At 41.9% G+C, this 17,162-nt stretch overlaps 1 long non-coding RNA gene across 7 annotated transcripts; it reads left to right on the top strand.

The window, feature by feature from the left end:
* The first annotated feature begins 10 nt into the window (after positions 1–10).
* Positions 11–9,936, top strand: LOC115294017. Of its 7 annotated transcripts, none has more exons than XR_003909707.1 (4): positions 11–289; positions 6,602–7,058; positions 8,467–8,524; positions 9,135–9,936. It is a non-coding gene; the product is annotated as an uncharacterized LOC115294017 (long non-coding RNA). The 7 variants fall into 7 exon arrangements; XR_003909703.1 differs by lacking the exon at positions 9,135–9,936 and adding an exon at positions 8,823–8,863; XR_003909704.1 differs by lacking the exon at positions 9,135–9,936 and adding an exon at positions 622–660 and having other exon boundaries at positions 8,467–8,686.
* The last annotated feature ends 7,226 nt before the right edge of the window (positions 9,937–17,162 follow it).

Here is a 17,162-nt window from a genome sequence, read left to right on the forward strand (position 1 = left end):
TCCCCCGGAAGTGAGCGGGAGGTAACTGCCACTTCCCCTCAACACGCCTTATTCTTCCACCACACCCCCCTTGCTCCCGCCCATCACCACCGCCACCACGGGAGCGCGGGATGTTGGTCTGAAAGGTTTCAAGCTGTTCAGCAGTCACTGTTCACCGGACTGAAGACGAGGTGTGAGCAGGTCCGAGTCTGGAAGAGAACCGAACTGGGGGCCAAAGTAGCGGCCCTGCAAGAAGGGGCGGGGCAAAGTACCGCGAAAAGCTGGAGCGCGCACGACTTCGAGCCGCGCGGTAAGAAGAGCGCATGCGTCACGACGCCTCGGCCTGTCGCGAGCGTTGAAGCCGGTGGGCCTAGCGGGGTGGGACTTGGGCAGGAAGGGGGTGGGGCAGCTTGGCCCCGGTGCCCTCCTAAGGTTGCCTAGCAACTTCCCGTTTGACCTGGGTTCTGGAAAAGGCCAAGGCAACTCCTCTCGCTTTCCGGTTGTTCGTCATCCCGGTGAGAAACAATTGAGGAAGCACCGAGGCCAGTATTAACCGTTCCAGTGCTGGCCGTTCTGTGGCAGTACCAAAGGGAAATTTTATTTGTTCATCGCTTACTTTTTCTCGCTACTTCTCTCGCCTAGGCAGGACCTTTCCTTGCGTGAGGAGAGAGAAAGAAAAGGGTAAGAATACTCTAAAATGAGTGGCCCACGCCTTCACTTCACCCTTTACACACACTGTGCGAAGTACTTTACATGGTTAACACCCCTTGCACAGCAGATAGGTCAGCCTGAGGTTGCATGACTTAGGAAGTGGTAGAGACTGGATTCCCAGGCTGTAACACTACCCAGTATTGTCACTATCACGTTCCACCGAAGACCTCTCTCCTTTCGACTCCTGCAATGGACTGCCAAGTTCCAAAATTGCTCGGGTAGCCTTTAAATATGTTCACCTCACTTGCTCTTGAGTTCAACTTAAATCCAAGAGGAGCTACTAATTTTTGGAGTTCATAAGTCATCCCCTTAATGACATGTTCTAGAATCTTGCCAGGACTATGAACGAATTAGCAGCCTGTTTTTCCCTCTTTTTTCAAAAAACCTAGACTTCAGTCTTTTGGCATATCTTATTAGATGCTATGTTTTATAAGAAGGAATATATATATTTGGTCTTCATTTCATTCCTGGTTCAAAGTTCCTAAAACCCTTGGGATTTCCTAAGTGGTAAGAGCACTAGGAGCATCTTTTGTTCTAATATTTGGTCACTGAGTGTGGTCCTGACACAGGGTTTGTGAAACGTGGAATTTCATGGGTGATGGGAAAGTCCTTTGTTCAAAAGAAGCAGCTCTGGGTGGGCTCCTGGACAGCTCCTGGATGAGGGCTGGTTACTAGAAAGTCCAAGACAGGATTCTCCGGAGATGGAAAAAGGGCTGAAAATGGAGTTAATGATTGATCACGAGTAAGTGAGGAAACTTCCATAGAACCCCCAATAGGCAGGTTCAGAGAGCTTCCAGGTTGGTGAACACACCCAGGTACTGGGAGGCTGATACACCCCCAACTCCACTGGAAAGAAGCTCCTGTACTCGTCACCCTCCCTATCCACCCTATATATGTCTTTATCTGGATGTTCATCTATATCTTTTGTTATATTGGTGAATGTAAATAAGTGTTTTCCTGACTTCTGTAAGCTGTTCTAGCAAGTAATTGAATCCAAACATTTTTTTCATGTCAAAAAATATACCTCTGTGGCATTTTTTAATGACTGCTTGGTATCCTATTATAAAAGTGTACCATAATTATAGTCCTTGTTTTTTGTACATTTGGGTTGTTTCCAACTTTTCACTTCTCTAAAATTACTTGTAGCTAACTCTCTGTGCACATCCCTAATAATTTCCTCAGTATAAAATCCTGGAACTGTTGTCAAAAGGTGCACTCATTCCTGAAGGTGTTTGATTCATGTAGTCAGCAGACCTACAGAAGGGTGGCACTGCTTTGACACCAGTGGGCAGCAGGGTCCTTTTCTCTGCACCTGCCAGCACTATCTTTTCATTCTTTGTCATCTTTGCCAATCTGATGGAAGAATGGTTTTGTATTGCTTTTAAGCTATGTTCTCCTCATTACTCGTAAAGTGGAACCTGCTTTTATACATCACTTTTGTGATTTGTCTACTTATATGTTTTGCCCATGGGGACTCATCTTTGTGTCAATCCTTTGCTAGAACTCTGACAGAATATAAAGTAAGATATTGTTATTTGTGTTGCAAATATTTTCCCAGTTTGTTAATTGCCTTTTAAGTCTATCTTTGTGCTCATTCGATATTGTAGAAGTCAACAGCAGTTAGGCCAGAGGTCTGGTCTTGCTGCCTATGCTCTGCCTTCAGAATAAATTAATTCTTAGGAGTAGACTAGAGAATTTTTACTGCTTTTGCCCATGTGCTATAAGGAGTGAATAGGGAACAGGACCACAATCTCCACACAGAAGGCCACAGAATCCTCAGGTGAAGAAGGAGGCGTTTGGGGATAATTTGTGTGTTCTGGAGAGCAGTGATACCCAATGCCATCCTAGATTTTTGGAAATCTCCATTTTAAATGATCTGTCATCCCTATTAGTTATCCCTATTTATACACACATAATTATCATACCATGATTCTTCTTTGGTAGAGATTAATCCTTACCATGGGCATGTTCTATCTTCTCTCTCTCTTTCTCTTTGACCTGATTGGTATTCTTTCCTAAAACATCCTCCTTAATGTCCTTTTTTAATGTCTGATTCATTAGTCACCATGCCATTTTCTAAACTCTACTCCCTTCATTAATTCCAGGAGGTGAAGGTGGACTTTTCTGGAACACTGAAGATGAATGTTTCCTATCCCCATTTTCATGTTCCTTGTGGCATAAGGAAAAGGCGGGGGTGGGTGGAGCAGGAGGGCCCGAGTTGCACTGCAAGTACAGGACTGATGAGGATGTGACAAGCTCAGACATCACTATTGCTGGACTTTTTATGGGCACTGTAAGGAATCCTACCAAAACCTAGAATATTAAGCAGAGACTTGAGATGAAGGTTAGGTGGCAAGTGAAGGACCCTGGAGATTTCATTTCAGTCATGGGATGAAAGCTATTTAAGTACACTTAAAACCATAGAACATCTTCATTTCACAAAGAAGGATGTACTCATCATCTTGTATCTGTATTATTATTTAAATTATTTTAATTTTGAGCATTTCTCCCCAGCTTAAGGACAGAGACCTGTTTACCTTTAAACACTCATATATTTCTGTGTTTGTTTAATTCAGTTAGCATTTACCTGCCAGCTCAGATCCTGACTTCTCTGATTTCTGTGGTGGATGATTTGGTTTCCTTTCCCAAGGTGCAGATAATGAAATCTATCCTTCACCCGTGGCAAGGTATTCAGGAGGATCAAATGAAAAACTCTTTTAAAACTGCAAAGAGAAATGTAAATATCTGTGGGGTTTAGAAAGTTTACAGATAGCAATCAGAAAGTGCTAGGATGCTGGTCACATTGAGTTTTCATGAGAGATCACTTAATGCCCTCTCCATCTGAGAACAGAGAAAGCCCTAAGCACCTTACCCTCCGCCTCCTTACTACTCAGGTTTCTCACCTGGCCTGTCTTTCTCAGGGCTCTCAAAGTGTGATTATGCCATAATGAAAGCTGGTCTGCTTTTGAGTACTTTTCTTTAACAATTACAAGTTCTGACTACCACTAGATTGATTTGTTTTTAAACCTGTGAATTTGCGTTTAAGCCAAGAGCATTTGCTCAGGTCAGTATTTTCTTAGACCAGCTCCATTAGTTAGGGTTGTCCAGTTACCTAGTGAGGATAAACAAAACCTTGGATCCTGATGCCAGGAAGCTGAGGTTTTCCTGTACTGAGCTCCATGGGTAGTAGAGGTAGCTGGGAGGGAAGAGAAGATGGAGAAGGGAGAAGTCAAGGGAACACAGTCCAAAATAGGAGTGCCTTTTGCCTCCAGGATCTATTAGTCAGGGAAAGAGGAGACTTATTTTCAAGAAAGAGCAAAGAAATTTACAAGTAAAAAACTGAAGACATTTCAGAAGTACTGAAGTAAAGTGTTTAGAGGAATGTAAAATTAATGAGGAATAGTTGCCTTTTAAGGTCACTTAAAGGGAAGGAGGAGTAGTTCCTAGTTTGGGGTCATAAATACTTCAAGCAGAATCAAGCTCCAATAGGAACATTCCTACTTTTTATAATCTAAATTGGTTTTGGTGTCCGGGTACCTGGATTCTAAAGGCCCTGACTGCAGTGACCAGCCGTCACATACCCCAACCAATTCTTTAAAGGTTCTCCTCATATAGGAGCAGTTGAAAATCCTTAGAAGAAAACAATTACAACTATTACCCTCAAACTATACTATAATTATAACTTTATCATAATTTCTTTATCTTTCTTGAAATGGGTTTTATTTTTTATTTCTATTGTTATTTATTTTGAAGGGGGAGAGAGAATGCGAGCATGCAAATGGGGGAGAGGGGCAGAGGGAGAGAGAGAACCTTAAGGAGGCTCAGTGCTCAGTGTGGAGTTTGACGTGGGACTGGATCCCACAGCCTGACCTGAGTCGAAATCAAGAGTCAGACACTTAACCAACTGAGCCAGCCAGGCAACACTGAAATGGGTTTTAAATCAGAATAGCCATTTCTGATAACTTTTCGTAAATAGCTTTTAGTAATAATCTTTATTAGTCATAAAAAAGAAAGGAAGTGCCTTTCAGAAGACTATCTCTGATCTTTTGCTAGGTATGTTTGCTTTCTTATATTTCCCCTGGCCCCGCTATAGGCTGCTTCAGAATAATGGAAGGATATAAGTTAAAGACAACGCAACATCCCAGTAAACACTTAGTAGGAATTGTCTGGAAACTGTTTAAGGGGTGAAAAAAGCCACAGGCTTCTGGGAGATAACAAGCCTTTTCTATGCCAACCACCTCCCAGTTGTCTCACTGCTGTGTGGCAATCACCTCTGTGCTGTGTCGCACACTGATTCATTCCTAATAGCTATTAAAGGAGAGACCTTTTTAGGTTATTGACCCTCCTAAATAATCAGACCTATTTGAGGTCATGTCTGTGGAAATATCAAGCTTGCATGCTTACATTCTAACATGCCTTCTTGAGGAATATGAGCAGAGAATTAGGTGTGGTATCTCAAATGGATCAGATGTATTCATCTACAACCTAGAGTGAGAAGAATATTCCAAGAAAAAAATTAATTTACTTTTTTTCTGGGTTTTGATAATACCTGGAATATCACAGGTGCTACATTCCAGAAAAGAGACCAAGGATCTTAGGTCTGAGGTGTACAGAGACTCCAGATTATCTCCTCTCCCTCAGCCTGGGCTCTACTTCTTCCTTCTCTTCCTCCCCAAAATCTTCAGAAGTCTGTTATCACCAGCTCAAATGCCGCTCCCTCCTTGAAACTTCAGCAGTTGTCAACACTGATTCTTCTTTACCTTGTATTAGAATTCACTGTGGTACAACTGTCTTACTCCTTTCCATATTCTTCAGTTCCACCCAACCCCTAGCAGTATCTTGAGAGACTCAGGTGGAGTGTGAACAGCTATAGGCCAGTCGTGAGCATCCAGACAGGAAACCCAAGTTTTAGTGACGCACTATATGGAAATCCTGCCTGGGAAGATGTGATATGAAACTTAAGAAAGGTTAGAAGAGAGATACAAAATGTTGAAAATTTAACCTGATCCATTTTGAGAAAAGGAGGAAAGAAACATGGCATAGTAAATGAGGCAGGACTTCGAGCTAAAATCTGAGTAAAATTTACAGATTCCAGTAAACCAAACCCCTGAAAAGATACAGCCAAGAAAACGTTAGAAACTAGGTTGTAAATTGTACAAGTTTGAACCCAGAGAGCCAAGTTTGTTGAGTAATGGAAAATGGTATGGGCATTCTGGGAACAGTATGGTGTTTCTCTATGAAAAATGTAAGGAAGTGCAACCTGAAAAATAAGTACTGGAAAGCATGAGTTTAGGCCTGCAGAGAGACACGATAGCACAGCTGTGTCATGTGCACTCATGAGCCTGTTGCCTTGGGTTCATATGCCAGCTTTACCATAGAGCTCTGTGGTGTGGGCAAATTCTTAATCTCAATGCCTAATTTCCATACCTGCCAAGTGGGAAATGAATAATGGCCACCTCATGGTATTCTTGTAAAGACTGGAGCAGTTGCCAGCAATAGTGCCTGACACATAGTGAATACAGTATCTTTTATTTTATTATATAAAATTTGAATAATCTAGGTAATTTATTTGGAACAAGTAAGGAAACTTTAGGGATAATCTGATCAGTCTCTCTGTTTCCACAAATGATGAGACAGTGTCATTATGTGACTTATAAGTCACTTGAAATGCATTTTATTATCTACTAGTTTCTTAAGTTCATCCCTAAATGGCTTTTTTATGTATTCAGATGTATGACTCTTGAATGCAGGAACTTGTGTCTTAACCTTATTGATCTTAACAGTGTTAGGCATACATAGCAGAACTTAATAAATATCTGTGAGGTTCTATTTTTTTGTAATATGGAATTTCAAATGTATCCCAGGGGCATTAACAATGATTAGTTTTGTTGTGTTGGGTTTTTTTTTTAAGCACTTGAGAAGACTCAGAAGGCCCTGGCAGAAAGATCTGACTAAGAAAGTGTTAACAAAGGGAAGGAAGAGCCCAGAAGAAATTTCCATACCTGCCAAGTGGGAAATGAATAATGGCCACCTCTTGTTAAAGACTGGAGCAGTTGCCAGTAATAGTGCCTGACACATGGCATGGGCAGCACGTCTTGAAGGATCTTGGCAATCAGAGGGAGGAAGATGTGTTTATTGAAAAGGTGTGATGAAAGCAAAAAGGGACAGCAAGGATCATGGCCCATACTTTTCAACTCTCTCTGTCCACCTGCAGATGACTCCACTCCATGTACTGATTCCACAAATGTGGAGCCCTTGTCCTCAGGCCAAAGAAACACAGAAACAGCTTACAACACAACCCAAGCCATGGAGAGAGGCTCTGTAAGGCCCCTAGGCTCAAAACTCAGAGTCCAAGCCTTGACCAGGAGGTAAAATTTCTTCTTGCCATTAACCAAATGTTATGAGAACAGCCAGAACAAGCTAAACAACAGGAGACAGAGAAGATCCCTAAACCATTCATTTGTGAGCAATTTCAGATAATGACCAGTTTTCCTGGGCAGAGGGGTAAATGAGAAGAAAAACGAAATCCAAAGGTCCTAATTCTAAGGGAATGAAGAGGCTTGGCCTGTGTGGACAGATAGTGTGCTTTCATGGAAAGGCAAGACTTTTCTTTGAGATTCACTGAATTGGAAGCAGGAAAGAGGCTGAGGATGTAGGCTGGGGAAGAGTGGAGTGAGAAGCAGTTCTCTTCCCTATAGGCCCTTCTTCATGGAAAAAATCACTTATAGAGACTGGAGTGGCTGCAGGAAGGAGAGACTGGGATTCTGTTAAAAACCCAGATAGGGCTGGCGACTCTCCCTTTGTCTCTGAGCTAGAGGTGGCAGTGGAACAACTTGCATCCCTGAGACTTGGATGTCAAGGTTCCAGGGGAACCTGAAGATCATGACACAGCAGGAGCAGGGTTTGTGCCACATTGCCTCCCCAGTGCCATGTGTAAGTGGGTGCCCACCAGATGAGAGAACACTGCAGGGGGCTGTGGGGTGTGTACCCAACAGTCAGAACTGAGGAGATCAGAAGGAAATAGCCAAAATGTGCACCCTCCCAAAAGCAGGGCCCACATGCAGTCCAGCCTAGAAGCCTTAAAATTTAGGATGTTCAAGGTAAAGGGAGACAGGGTGTGCAGCCAGCTGGATTGTCAGATACAATACAAAACACCCAGTTGCACTTGAACTTCAGATGAACAAGGACTTATTGCATGGAACATACACCAAAAATATTCATTGTTATTCTGAAATTCAAATGTAATGGGGCATCTTGGTTCTGTTTGTTCTGCTTTGCTAAATCTGGCGATCCTTAGTGACATGTCAACATGCTAAGTGAACCTGAACATTTTTGAAGATGGAATTAAAGCAGTAGAGGCAACTTCTATAAATAGCACTGAGTCCTCCAAGCTCCAGGGTTTGGTTACTGATTCTCAGGTGACATTACCCTCTCCAAGCACTGAGGCCTCTTCCTTCTGGGAGCTATGGGACAAAAAGAGAAAATAGACTACACAGGCCAATTTGATTGGCCAGCCAAAGCAATAGGCAATAATAACAGGGATTTCACACAGCCAGTCTTTTAGATTGTGAATGCAGGCATGTCAGCATTTGGGGAAAGATAGGGTATAGAATAGAATAGGTTGAGGGGAGAGGATCAGAGTGTTTTGCCTGTATTAAGTCTCATGAAACTTTGCATCTGTGAGTGAATGTGTATACATGGCTAACAATATTTCTTACTATAGTCAGGGTCCAAATGTTTGAAAATCACTGCTAATCAAGATGTTGATACTTGCAGGATATTATGAAAGCTGTTTTGGATCAACAGCCAGGAGGAGTTTGCTTCACACTCACAGGTGAGGGTGAGCTTTGTCTTGTTCTGGAAAAGTCACCTTCTGTAACTACCTTACCTTTTCATGGAATCTGCAGTCTCTTGCATATATGGATGGCCAGTGCTTCATTTAAAGTGGAGCTCCTTTTGCTGCAATTATTTATTAAAAACATACATTGGAACCCTGTATTGTTGTACCCAATCTTGGGCAATAAGTATATATAACTATATATAGATATACTATATAATTGTAATAAATAATATGAGACTAAAGGCACTGTCCAAATTGCCTTTAAGTTTTATTTTATTTCCTCCTCTAAAAGGAAAGTTTTTCAACTTTAAAATCCTTGAAGATGACGGGGCACCTGGCTGGCTCAATTGGTCTAGCATTGGACTTCCACTCAGGTCATGATCTCATGGTTCGTGGAATTGAGCCCCACATCAAGCTTTTTACCCCAACAACATGGAGCCTGCTTCAGATTCTCTGTCTCCCTCTCTCTCTGCCCCTCCCCTGCTCACATTCTCTCTCTTTCAAAAATAAGTAAACATTAAAAAAAATATTTGGAGATTACCTGGTGTAATTCTTCAGAGCCATCCCAAATGGTTTTGCAAAAGTCATTATTCCTTTCCTGCAGTGAACATCTTATGCTTTTACTTAGGAAGAGGAAGAAGAAATGTTTACAGTCTTACTTTGAACTTTAAAAAATTCCTGTAGCAATCATCTCTTGATTCAGAAATTATAAATAAAACTGTTTTATCATCCAGTGTTACTGAAAACATTGTGTCCTATGATGTTTTAGTCTCTGTTGTTCCAGGAATTTATTGTTTTGCATACTTGTAAGCAAAAAAGCTTGTAAATCCAAAGCCTAAATATTTATTGTCCTACACCAATTGTTCTGATCTCCAACTTCCCTTCAAATTTTGCATTTATCAATGGATGAGGTAGGCTTGCTGTGTTGTTTAAATGGACAATACCAAATACACCTGGATCTGAAACTGATCCTGACTATAATTTTAAAAGGCATATAAATGAAGCCTGCATGTCTTTAGTTGTAAGATGGACATTAAAAAAGTACCTAACTTGTAGGGCTGTTACAGGATTTATATGAGAGAATGAATGTAAAGGCTGGTGTAGCAGAGAATACTATATAATTCACCATTTCTGTTTCCTTTTCATGAACTTGAGACATATTTTCAGCCTTCCTTGTATCAGTTTGGGGCTGTGTGACTGGGCTCTGGCATGGACTGTTTCCAGGCCTGGCTACCATAGAGGACATGTCCCAAATCTTGTGGTTTTAATACACAGGAGAGTGCCCTAACCCACATAGGACACTATGTAAGCAAGAAACCAACATTTATTTGTAAAGATTTAGGGTTTCTGGCCTACCCTAATACACTTCATATTCATATATAAATAAATAGTAAATGGTCCACTTATACATGGATTTGTTTTTTATAAATACAGTACAGTAAATGTATTTTCCTTAAGATTTTCTCAACCTTTTCTCTAGCTTATTTTATTATAGGAATACAATATATAACACATAATATAGTAAGGTATTAATAGTTAAGTTTTGGAGGAGTCAAAAGTTGTATGTGGAATTTTTGACTAGATGGGGGGGGGTCCGTACCCCTAGCCCTCGTGTTGTTCAAGGGCCAACCATATCTGTGTATTTGCTGATTTTGGCAAAAAGAAATACCAGAAAGGAGAAGCCAGAAACTAATTAAAATGAAACAGAGTGGAAAGGATAATGCATGGGAGTAAGGCTTAAGGCTTCTCTGACTAAATGTGTTGATACAGTGTTGATCTTTGAAGCATGTATTTTGTATACTCTGAAACAAAAAGTACATCATAAAGGAAAATGCCTTAAGTCTGGGCCTTAAATGAAACTAATGACCTAACTCTATATAAAATTGGTTACTGAACCAAAAATAACTGAGAAAATTATTTTGGGTAACTTGAACACACTACTCTGACTGTAAATACATTAAGCTTATTGGGAACCAAAAATTTCCAATATGACAGGAAAAAGATAAGATATAAAAAGTATTTTAAGAAAAATACTGTTTAATAATGCCAATAACAGTATGAACTCATATATACTCCTAGTTGTGTTCCTGAAGAGCCCAGAAGCAACGGCACTGTAGTATAGTAGCAGTGGACACAACTAGCCCCCATATCTTGCAACTTCCAATTTAATAATTGGTTCAGGCAAGAATAATCAGTGGGTACTAAAACCATTACCTAAAAAATAATTGGGGGCTCCTGGGTGGCTCAGTGGTTAAACATCTGACTTCAGCTCAGGTCATGAGCTCACAGTTCGTGAGTTTGAGTCCCACATCAGGTAAGCACAAGCCCTGCTGGTTGAAACACGAGCCCCAGGTGAGCCTTCTTGCTCTCGCTCTCGCTCTCTCTGCCTCTTGCTCACTTGCACCATCTCTCTCTCTCAAAAATAAAAAATCAATTACAAAGAGTAACTTAAAAAAAAGTAATTGGGCAATAGGATATTCCTATAGAGGCAAAGTATGACTCCACATATCATTACTAATTTCAAAGAAAAAGATGTTCTTTTTGATATTTGATAAAATGTATGCCCATCCCCACAGATGCAGTTGGTCCTGCCTGCCTCTCTCAGGACCCACTTGCCCTCCTGGGTAAAGGTCCCAATGATGGTTGTAAAACTCCAGCCTCCATCTTGTCAGCTCACCTCCTACAATGACAGACATCTTTGCCTTTGGCAAGACTGTCGTTACACCTGCCAAGTACACAGAGGCTCCTGTACCCAAGTCCAACACAGTGGGACCCACAGAAGCCCTGGCCTCCCAGCGGTTGCCTGGAGGCATTGGCAATACAATTCAGAAGCACAGGGATATTAGTACACTGTAGGGCTTTGTGCCAGAGGACTCCACCCAGATGCAATGGTGCTACAGAGCACCTCCAAAGATGTCTCACGCAACCAAGTGAGGCTGCTTATGAAATTCTGGCCAGCTTGGCAACAAACTGCATTGTATTCATTTTCCCTCTCTTTCTGCTTTTTTCCCCTCTTTTTTTTAATGTTAATTTTAATTTTTTTATTCATAAGACTGCACCTCTCATAAAGCATTCGCCTGTGAACTTGCCTCAGTCTCTGTTTCCAGGCAGATAACTTTTCCATGGAGGTTTGGCAGTCACTGTCTCAGCCAACTAAGTCATCACTCTTAGCATCACCAGTAGTAGAAAAACCAAGTGTATGAACAGCCTCATGAGATGCCTCTGAAGTATTCCTGCAAAAAAAAAAAAAAAAAAGAAAAAAAATGTTTAAACCTAATCAAGTCTCCAGACCTAACTTCCATTTTAAGGACAATACCATCTTAAAAGTAAAAGTTAAAGAACCCCATCTGGAAACAATCAGACAAATGAATGTATGACCTTTTTTTTAATGTTTATTTATTTACTTTGAGAGGTGGGGGAGTGTGGGGTGGGGGGTGGGGGGCAGAGGAGGTCCATGCTGTCAGCACAGAACCCAGCAGGGGACTTGATCTCAAGAACCATGAGATCATGACCTGAGCCAAAATCAAGAATCAGACACTCAACTGACTGAGCCACTGACTCCACATATCATTACTAATTTCAAAGAAAAAGATGTTCTTTTTGATATTCGATAAAATGTATGCCAGGTAACCCAGGATGTATGACTTTATTTAAGTTACCTGGCCTGGACGCTTTTAAAAAATTTGTAATGCTTTTTTAATTTATTTTTGAGAGACAGAGCAGGGGAGGGTCAGAGAGAGAGGGAGATACAGAATCTGAAGCAGGCTCCAGGCTCTGAGCTGTCAGCACAGAGCCCGACGCAGGGCTCGAACCCAAAAACCATGAGATCATGACCTGATCTGAAGTTGAATGCTTAACCGACTGAGCCACCCAGGCCCCCCACCTAGACTCTTCTTGAAAAGTCAACATCATAAGTCAAAACCAAACAGAAGTTAAAGTGGGGGAAGAGTTTCCAGATTAACCTCCAGATGGAATCCACAAACCTTGATTATATCATGGGGCAATTGCACAGAAATATTTTGGAGATAATTGGGAAAATTTAAATATGCCTTTGATATTAGTTATGATTGTAGAATGATTAATTTTCTTAGGTGTGATAGTGGCATTGTGGTTATATAGGAGATCACCCTTGTTTTAGGAGATTCATGCTGAAGTATTTAGAGATCATAATGTCATATAAATAACTTATTTTCAAAACTGGTGTGTTTTGATATGTGGGGAGAGGGAGAGAGAAGGTGAAAAAACAAATATGGTAAGACATTAACAACCATTTTTTCTAGATGGAAGGCATTTATGGTTCTTTTAAGTGTTTTCAAATTTTCAGTATAAAAAGGAAGATCACTACCAAAAAACAAAAACAACAAACAAAAACAACCTAAGTAAAATTAGGATATATTTGTATTTGAAGAAATGTGTTTCTTTAAGTTTATTTTGAGAGAGAACACGGGCCAGGAAAAGGCAGAGAGAGAAGGAGAGAGAGAATCCTATGGAGTCTAAAAGAGGGCCGGATCTCATGACCTGAGCCAAAATCAAGAATCAAATCCTTAACCAGCTAAGCCACCCAGGTACCTCATTTGAAGCAATGTTTTAAACTGTTTTATTTTCCTCAGTTTCAAGTAAGCAGCCAATACTTTATCAGGGACTAATTCACCTACCTGAGAATGGATATTTACACCTAAATTGCTGTGCTTTTGAGAGCTTTTTAACTCTTGCATATTTCCAGCAGTTTCCCAAGCAGAAGAAACTCGATACCAATTCTGCACACCCAAATTCCTGGCAGATTAATCAGCAAGTAGTACAGAGAGCTTCTTTCTTTAAAAAGCTGCATTTATCACTCAAGGGAGTGTGAATGCTGAGATGCCGAGGCACTGGAGAAATGATCCTTTAGAGGTAAAGTTTGATTGATCTAGTAGATGTATCCATACTCTTTCCATGCATTCCAAATCTTGTATAGGATGCAGATTAGAATGGCAGCTTTTTCTACAGTTATATTGGCAACAAACACTGATTAGCTATTTAATATGGCAAAACGTTTATTTAAGGCTTCTATTATTAGCACCACCTCTTGACTCACAGAAAATTCTTTGCAAAGTTTTTTGGTTAATGTGACAATTTTACTTGTTAAGACACAGTTTCCTATTATCATCATTCTCCCCCACACACCCGCCATCCATTTCCAAGATGCTTCCAGACCAAGAGGTTCTGTAAGGATGCAGCAGGTCTGATTGAGGTTTCCCCTCTGACCTTGAAGGCCAGCTAACACCATTAACATTCCTGGGGGCGGGCCTAAAGATGGAGGTTAAGACTAGTCACACCCTACATGAGGGTCCCAGTCACGCCCTATGTGAGGGTTCTGGGTCCACTCTGTAATTGGTTAAAGTAACTGTCAATGATGTGATGCTATAATGATTGGACCCCTGTACCTGTGTCACAATCCTGTAACTCCCCCTTCCCAAACTCATAAAAGGCCCTGCCCCACCATGTTCGAGGCTCCCTCCACGTGGATCCAGTGTGTTGAAGTTGGTGAGCCCGAGTTTATGCTGGCCAGGCCTAAATTCGTAATAAAGCCCTTTGCATGTGTGATTCGGTCTCCCAGGTAATCTCTGGTTTTTGGGGCGATATTAAAATCTGGGTATAACAGTTCCCAGTCTGTTCTCACCATTCCAGTTGGCCCCAGGTCAGCCCATCTCCAGTACTTCCATCCACAATACAGTCCCAGGAAAGTGCTTCCCCTTAGATTATATTAATCTAAACTGGCTAGGCAATGCCCTGGACTCCTAAAGGAGTCCCCCACAGAATTGGATGTCTCTGCCCTGTCCAGGGAGGAACCTGTCTCATACACACAGAATTCTCGCAGTACACTAATGGATGTTCTTCCCTTTAACAGTAGAACTCCTCAGTTAAGGCTGAACTCATGGCCACTGCATTAAGTTTCTGCTGCATTAATGCTGCGTAACAAGCACCCTGAAAATCTCAGTGTCCCCCCCCCACACACACACACACAAAAGCCATTTATTTTTCTTGCAGTTCAGCAGAGACAGCTCTATTTCAGGCCATGAACAGATTTAGGGTTGGCTCCACTTGTCTCATCCTCTGGACCAATAGCTTTCTGGGGCAGGCTCTTCTCACGCAGGGTGGCAGCCATGCTAGTGGGGTGAGAAACCCAGAGGCCGCTTACGGCCTTGGCTCAGAACCAACACACTGTCACTTCTGCCCACATTTCCCTGTCCAACTCCAAACATCAGTAGGGTATGGAGACACTCTATTGTTGGGGCCCAGTCAGCCAAAAAACCTCCCGCATAGCAACCGTTGATGGCTAGGCCTCTGGGGCACAGGAGAATCTATAGAAGTGACCGTTGATGGCTCTGCCTCCGCCGGCGCAGGAGAACTATTTGGTAAGTTGTGGAACAAAGTCGAGAGACTGTGAAACAACATTTGGCTTCCTGGACCGCACATGTGGCTTCTATTCATCCTCTCTGATTTTCTCATTTCTTTATAAAGAGGCATATACTTTTAGGCCTGACGTGGGTCAGTTTGTGATGCCAGCCTTCCCCTTACTTTGCTTTCCTGCTCTTTGTCTGCTGTTGGGAGTAAATGCAATCCTCTGCCAAAAGATTTGCCTATTAAAGGATAAGCATCTTGCCCATGCATAACTGATGAGGGGCCTTAAGAAATGTAAATATCCTCATAGAATTCTTCAGGCTCATCTTCTGCTTGGAGCCAGACTATTATTAGGGAATCCGTCTCTTGCAATGACTTGATAATTCCTGATATTTACACCTGTCCTGTTAAGCATGACCCTTTCTGGAGCATGTCTTCACTTCAAAGACCTTGAACTATGTAACCATTAAAGAAATGATGTCATCACCCATGGTATATAAGACCCTGGCTATCTAAGTAAAACGTGGCTTTTCCACCATTCATGTTGTCTGTCTGGTCTGTCTTGTCTGTCTTCTTTCCTAGAGATATTGCGCGGACACCAACCCCCTACTCAGGACCTTTCGACTGGGGTGTGTGGGCTGGTCCCCCGCACTCTATACCATGGGGAACCTTGCCAAGTGCTGGGAGGGGAAGATCAAGGCAGGCAGATAATACAATCAACCTCATCCTCCCTTGTAGCTTGGTGTGTCCTTGCAACTAAATTCTGGTCTAAGGGATATGAGAGGAAGCAATGAGTGCAACTTCTAGGCCTTGTACTTGTAAGGCCTGGACACACCCTAACTTTCCCCTGCCCATCAGCTGAGGAAATGGTGGGGCTGCAGCATTCACCTGGCACAGAGGCAGGGCACAACTGTCCGTCCAATCCTAGCTCTGGATATATGTATGTATGTCATTTACATTGGTGGATTTTTGCATAGCACCCTGCTGGTACAGCATCGATTCATTCACTCTGTATTTACTGAGTGTCTTTGTTGTGGCAGGCACTGCTCTAGGCCTAGAAGGAAGCATTAGTGAGCAGAAACTGTAAGGATGCAGGTCTGATTTCAGGTTTCCCCTCTGACCTTGAAGGCTAGCTAATAACACCATTAACATTTCTGAGGACGGGCCTAAAGATGGAGGTTAAGACTAGTCACGCCCCTACCTGAGGGTCCTAGTCAAGCCCTACCTGAGGGTTCTGGGTCCACTCTGTAATTGGTTAAAGTAACTGTCAATGATGTGATGCTATAATGATTGGACCCCTGTACCTGTGTCACAATTTCCCGTAACTCCCCTTCCCAAACTCATAAAAGGCCCTGCCCCGCCATGTTTGGGGCTCGCTCCACCTGGATCCACTGTGTTGTTGAAGTCTCTGAGCCCGAATTTAGGCTGGCCGGGCCTAAATTCGTAATAAAGCCCTTTGCTTTTGCATGTGTGCTTCGGCCTCCCTAGTGGTCTCTGGTTTCTGGGGGCGATAAAGAAATCTTGGGTACAACAAAACAAAGTTGGCCTTTTCTGCATCTTCACTGTGGTGATGGTCACAAAAATCTGCACCTGTGATAAAATTGCATAGAACTAAATAAACACACATACAGGAGTACAAGTAGAACTGAGGAAATCTGTACAAGATCTTTGGCTTGCACCAATATTGACATCCTAGTTGTGATTTTACGTTACAGTTTTGCAAAAAGAAAAAAAAAACAACTAGGTAAATGATCTCTGTATTCTTTTTTTTTTAATGTTGATTTATTTATTTTGAGAGAGAGAGAGAGATAGTGCATGAGTAGGGGATGGACACAGAGGGAGAGAGAAGCCCAAGCAGGCTCCACACTTCCAGTGCAGAGCCCAACGTGGGGCTTGAACCCACAAACCATGAGATCATGACCTGAACCAAAGTCAAGAACTGGAACCTTAACCGGAATCCCATTAACGGAATTCCTGAGCCACCCAGGAATCCCATGGATCTCTGTATTCTTAACAGCTGCTTGTGAATCTAATGATCTCAAAATAAGAAGAAACAAAAAGACTAGTACTTTGGTCTCTTTGTGCTATAGTCTAGAATGGTGTCAAGAGAAAATCCAGAGAGACTAATTTGGTATATTTTATTGAGCCAGAAATAAACTATTTGCAAACAAGGATACTTCAAAACAAAAGTGGGTATAAGCTGGCTGCCAGCAGTTACAGCTCAATTTATAGAGCACAAGGAAATACATTT

The sequence above is a fragment of the Suricata suricatta genome, chromosome 6 (assembly GCF_006229205.1).
Source record: "Suricata suricatta isolate VVHF042 chromosome 6, meerkat_22Aug2017_6uvM2_HiC, whole genome shotgun sequence".
NCBI classification, from domain to species: domain Eukaryota; kingdom Metazoa; phylum Chordata; class Mammalia; order Carnivora; family Herpestidae; genus Suricata; species Suricata suricatta.